Below are 6,492 nucleotides of genomic sequence, written 5' to 3'. Positions count from 1 at the left end.
AGAGATGGTATTCAGCAGGTTCTCACCAGTTCTGGAGAACCGGTAGCGGAAATTTTGAGTAGTTCAGAGAACCGGTAAATACCACCTTTGACTGGCCCCGCCCCCATCTATTCTCTGCCTCCCGAGTCCCAGCTGATGGGGAGGAAATGGGGATTTTGCAGTAACCTTCCCCTGGAGTGGGGTGGGAATGGAGATTTTACAGTATCCTTCCCCTGACACACCCACCAAGCCACGCCCACAGAACCAGTAGTAACAGATTTTGAATCCCACCACTGCTCAACACAACCAATCTCACCGGTGGTTCTGGAAAAATATCCAAGGAGGGAAGGAAGGAAGGAAGGAAGGAAGGAAGGAAGGAAGGAAGGAAGGAAGGAAGGAAGGAAGGAAGGCAGGAAGGAAGGAAGGCAGGCTACCTTTATCTCCTGAAGGGAAGGTGGGCCATAAATCTTCAGAAATGATAAATGTAATGCGGTCGTTTATTTGAAGGGAGGAGGTGTGCAAAGCCGAAAGCATATAGCTGTGCGTTTCTTAAGGAAATCACAGGAGATGGGGAAAGGAAATGAAGTTGAAAAACAGTTTGATTAATTCACACAACGCAGGACCGTATTCTTATACCATAAAAGAAAACATTGAAGGACCAACGGAATCCCACTGTTATTTCCAAAGCTCCTAATAGCCCTCCTGGAGTGTGTGGATGTGTGTGTGTGTATTGGGGGGTGGGGCTGTTTGGCCTTCCCTGAGGCCAGGAACACATAGGGATATTTCTTTCCTTTAGGTGAAAAGACTTCCCAGCCAGCTATTTCAGCACAGCTACCCTGATCCGATTCTCCCCTCCTGCGACAGACTTATTAAACTACTGGTTTTTTTTTTTGGTTGCAGAAGGGAATTCTAACCACATAGCGCATAATGGTGACTCACTAGGGGGTGGTGGGGTGGCATGATCTCTTTTTGCTTTGCTTTGATGGATGGATGGATTGCTTTTTCCACTGAAGTAAGAAAGCAAAAAGACAAGATTAAAAAATAAATAAATAACAAAGTTAAATCTAAAACAAGACCCGTCCCCTTCCCCTTCCGAGTCAAAGGAGAGAGAATCAAAATAAAACTTTGATGACGTAGTTACTACTCGCACATACAGGTGGCTGTCGACTTACCAGAGCTCATTTAATGACCGTCCAAAGTTACCACAGCACTGAAAAAGTGACTTTTTTTTCACATTTATTTATTTATTTATTAAATTTTTATACTGCCCCCTCTCCCGAAGGACTCGGGGCGGTGAACAGCCAAAATTAAAAACACACAATACAAATATTAAAATACATTAAAACGAAATTAAATTATCTTTGGCTTCTCCAATTTAAAACCTCTTGCCCATAAAATTCCCCAATTAAAAGATTTTTAATACATTCACGACAGTAGTGGGTTTCAATTTAGTTTTCTACCAGTTCTCTTGTGTGCGTGGGCGATGCTTCTGCGCAAAAGCTTCTACACATGCGCAGAAGCACCTGGGCGGGTGGGCAGAGCTTCCCACCACCGCTACCAGTTTGCCCAATCCGGGGCGAACCCGTAGCAACCCACCACTGTTTTAAGATCATTGCAGCATCTCCATGGTCACATGATCAAAATTCAGACCCTTGGCAACTGACTCATATTTATGACGCTTGCAGTGTTCCCAGGTCATGTGATTCCCCCTCTCAGACTTTCTGACCAGCAAAGTCAGATTCACTTAACAACCACGTTACTGATGTAACAACCGCAGTGATTCAGTTAACAACGGTGGCAAGAAAGGTCGTAAAATGGGGCAAAGCTCACTTAACAAATATTTCCCTTAGCAACATAAGTTTTGGGCTCAATTGCAGTCGTAAGTCAAGGACTACCTGTATATCTAACTCCATACGTAATACACATGCAATCTTCTTTTTTTTTAAAAAAAAAAAATGCATCCGTATTCTAATGTTCAGCCCAGAGCAACTTTATTATTTCAGATCCTAGATCCGTGATGGCGAACCTATGGCATGCATGCTATGGCATGCGTGCCGTGATGGCGAACCTATGGCATGCGTGCCATCGCTCCAGCTCAGCTCCTCCACGCATGTGTGTGCACCTTCCGCCGGCCAGCTGGTCTTCGGGTCTCTGCCGCGCATGTGTGGGGGGCAGGGCCCATGCAGGGACACGCGCTAATGTGCGGGGAGGGCAGGGTACATGCACGGGGGGGGTGCAGGTTGATGCAGGAGGCTTTCCAGGCCCAAATTGGGGCATGGGGAGGCCTCGCGTGGTGCCCCCGCACCCTGTTTTGGGCCGCGAACGCCTTCTGCACCAACCTGGAAGCGAAAATGGGGCAGGACCCGCGTGCATGCGTGGGGGCAAGGCACATACGTGGGGGGCACTCGCATTGCATTTTGGGGGTTTGGGCGTGTGTGCGTGTATTTGCGCCCGTGCATGCTTTGGGCACTCTGCACCAAAAAGGTTAACCATCACTGTCCTAGATCCACCAAACGCATCAGTAATCCTCTTTGTATAGATGAAAGTTGTTTATTGGGGAAATAGTAATAATATCTATTTGAATAGCGACCAGATTTGAATAAACATAACCTTCACTGTAGAACACAATTGAGGTTTTTTTTTAGAGCTTTTTGTTGTATTAAAAAAAGAGCTACTGAGGCAATGAAATAAGTATTGTAATTTCCCAGGGTTTTGTAATAACAAGCCTGGCTACTAATAACAGGAATCAGTTCGGTTTCTTACAAGTCTTTGGAAGTTGGAACCATAAACCCAAAGCAGGATTTATTGTGAAACAATTTGAGGAGATTTTTCCCCATTTCTTCAAAAACGTTCGTGTTTACAACTAATGTAAACATCTTTCAGTGGTTTAAGAGACATAGAATTACAAAATTGTAGAGTTGGAAGCAATCCTAAGGATTACCCAATTCATTGCTCTTAGAACATAGTATCGTAGGTTGGAAGGGACCTTGGAAGTCTTCCAGTCAAACCCCCCTTCAAAGAGAATTAAACTATCCATGGAAAGCGGTTATCTAACCTCTTCTTACAAACTCCCAAAATAGAGAAAACGCAGCTTCTGCAAGAAGACTGATCCATTTCTGTACATACGTAATCATCAGGGAGAAGGGTAAAAGGAATGGCAGTAGAAAAACTAATGGAAGGAGGAGAAACATTGCCTGTAAAGAGGTGCCAATTTGCTTCTAATCTTACGAGCGCAAATTAGAAAGATGGTAATTTATAGAATGCAATTTTAGCAGAGTGCCCCCAGCACACCCCAAAGAATTATCTTCCTGGTCAGTTGTAGATGATTTTGCTGAAATAGATTTGAAAGGCATTCTGGGCCATCCAGAGTTCCAACACGATTGGTTAATTCTTCTTTCTTTGAACTCTAGGATGTGTTTGCAACGGAGAAAACACACACACACACACACACACACACACACACACACATATATAAAATCAAATTTATTTTTTGCTGATAAATAAAGGGAGACTAGTATAGATCTATTTCAAGCTTTTTAGCTTTCATCAGCTAACCATACCCTTACTTGGATTCGAACTTGGGCTTCCTGCATGTTAGGCAGTTGAATTAACCTTCTGAGCCACAAGTTCTCCTCCCTTCATCAGCTTGAGCCAGGGGAAAGATTAAGTGTTTACTGAGACACCTGGTCTCCCCAACATGTGGGAGGGGGCATTCTGCTCCCTTTTGCCTTTCAGCTCCAATCCAGGAGCCCTCAAGTAGTCGCATTCATGACAAACCATTTTATACCAAATTTATATTTTGCTGATAAAGAAATAATGGAAGACTAGTATAGATCTATTTCAAGCTTTTTAGCTTTCATCAGCTAGCCCTCCCCAAAAATATTTAAACGCATGCGCAGCTGGTCCTCGACATTTCCTCTGGTTAGGTTTATGGAGACAGAGCTGGAAATCAGGTAAGATGGCAAGAGGAGCCCCATCTTGCTCCATGCCCCCAAATAATAAGACCTCCCCAAAAATAAGGCCAAATACTTATTTCAGGGTTCAAAAAATATAAGATAGGGTCTTATTTTCGGGAAAATTATATATATATATTATATATATGTTTTTCTTCTAGCCAGGTTTTCCCTACGTAGCCAAGGTTTTTTTGTAGCTCCAGCTCAGTAGAATCTCATCTACTCGGTTCTGGGCTTTTTTCTTTTCTAACACCTAGCAAGCTCTCACTGCTAGGTGGGAGACCTAAATAGATCCATTTCTAGCTCGTTAGCTGTCATCAGTAGGCCACACCCATATTCTCCCTGTAAAGGCACAGTATCAATTTTCTTACTTCTTCGTAGGGTTTATGTGTGTTTTTCTTCTAGCCAGGTTTTCCCTACGTAACCAAGGTTTTTTTGTAGCTCCAGCTCAGTAGAATCTCATCTACTCGGTTCTGGACTTTTTTCTAACACCTAGCAAGCTCTCACTGCTAGGTGGGAGACCTAAATAGATCCATTTCTAGCTCGTTAGCTGTCATCAGTAGGCCACACCCATATCCTACCTGTAAAGGCACAGTATCAATTTTCTTACTTCTTCGTAGGGTTTATGTGTGTTTTTCTTCTAGCCAGGTTTTCCCTACGTAGCCAAGGTTTTATATATATATATATAGCATTTACTTTAACTTCAGCGCACTTGACTGCAAGGTGGGCTCAGATTATAAAAAAACAACAACACAAATACAACACAAAAAATAGGAACATAAGGGAAATTAAACAACAAGGCAAATCTAGATTACTATATCCAAACGCATGTGACATATGGCAAACATATCTAACAACGGGGTTCCATCCAACCTACCCCAAAGTCTGGGAGAACAACCAGATCTTTTAGGACTTCTGGAATGTCAACAGGGTAGGAAACATCTGGATCTTGGGGTGGGGATGGGGAAACCTTATTCCAGAAGGCAGGCACCACAACAGAGAATATGTTGGTTCTTATTTGTTTTGACCCTTTAAAGCAGGGATATTCAATTCCAAAAACTTTGCGGTTGGGACAGAAACAGAATGGCCCATAATTAACTCTAAACGTACATTTAAATAAAATTGCACTAAATGTAAAACATGTCATTAGTCTGATGGCTCTCTGTGCATTTAATAAGATTTCTCTCAGTGACTTTAGAAATTACCCTTTGGTGGGAACTTCTGGTTACAGAAGGCTGTAACAAAAGCCTTTTGAGGGTTTTCTAAGTGTCTCCCTTTGGTTTTAAAGCCAGCTGAACAAATTGCAAAAGTTTTTACAGCTGCAGCTCTGAACAGAACGGAATAACAGAGTTGGAAGGGACATTGGAGGTCTAGTCCAGGGGTCGGCAACCTTAAACACTCAAAGAGCCACAAAGGTCCTAACCGGAAGCCCCTTTCAATTCTGGAGCCGACCGGAAGTCCAGTTCCCCCATCATAGTCTCCTCCTAGCGCAGCATCCTTTTTCTTCTGCCGACTAGAAGTCGGTTCCCCCACTATAGAGTCTCCTCCTAGCACGGCATCCTTTTTCCTCTACCTGTCCTAACGGAAAGCCCTATCAATTTTGGAGCCAACCAGCAACAAGGAGCCACAGCAGAGGGATGTAAGAGCCACATGTGGCTTCAGAGCTGCAGATTGCTGATCCCTGTTCCAGTCCAACCCCCTGCTTAGGCAGGAAACCCTACACCACTTCAGACAAATGGTTATCCAACATCTTCTTAAAAACTTCCAGCGTTGGAACATTCACAAATTCTGCAGATAAGTTGTTCCACAGATTAATTGTTCTAACTGTCAGGAAATTTCTCCTTAGTTCTAGTTGCTTCTTTCCTTGATTAGTTTCCACCCGTTGCTTCTTGTCCTGTCCTCAGGTGCTTTGGAGAATAGCTTGACTCCCTCTTCTTTGTGGCAGGCCCTGAGATATCGGAACACTTTATGCTCCTTATGCTCTGTGCATAAAGAGCATCATAGAGTCAAGCGCGTCAAGCGATGATAGGAGTCGAGCTGGTTGAACAAACTCCCTCTTTTTATTCCCCAGCAGTTATAGTGCATCAATTCATTTGTATTTCACCCTAAATCTCAGACTCACAGTCTTGAATTCCTTGGAGGCTTCTGATTAGAATAGCACTCCCTATCTCCCCTACCCTGCTGATGTTTCTGGAATTAGAAGGCCAACTCGGAATCCTCCCAGATTTTTTTGCAGTCAGAGGTCTCTTGAGCATCCGTGATATGTTGTAGACCTACCAAGTAAAAACGATCCTTCAGCCTTCTGAAGGCTGCTAATCCTCTTAGAGCCCAGCTTTAATCGGGGGATATTTACAAGCGCCCGTCTGTTTCAGCAGGCAAAAATCTTAGGCAAAAATAGCATTCGGGAGAAGGCTTAACTTTCACCGAATTGATTTCTCTAACTCAAGCTGAGAAATTCGTCTGTTTTCCCCCCCACCCACTTCTCTCATTTTCTTTTTTTTTTAGGCTTTAGGTTTTTTTGCTGAAACCTTGACACTGTCCAGGTTCAGAATAAGGTCTT

General features: G+C 43.4%; 1 protein-coding gene across 1 annotated transcript in view; it reads left to right on the top strand.

Annotated features, from left to right (window-relative positions):
* Nucleotides 1-6,492, top strand: part of PCSK6 (proprotein convertase subtilisin/kexin type 6) — a 127,707-nt gene that overhangs the window by 78,734 nt on the left and 42,481 nt on the right. The gene's annotated exons all lie outside the window — the stretch shown is intronic.

The sequence above is a fragment of the Pituophis catenifer genome, unplaced genomic scaffold, assembly GCF_029215685.1.
Source record: "Pituophis catenifer annectens isolate HBS135680 unplaced genomic scaffold, rPitCat1.0.hap2 SCAF_14, whole genome shotgun sequence".
NCBI lineage: Eukaryota > Metazoa > Chordata > Lepidosauria > Squamata > Colubridae > Pituophis > Pituophis catenifer.
The sequence above is the reverse complement of the archived record's forward strand: the minus strand, read 5'-3'. Positions and strand labels throughout refer to the sequence as shown.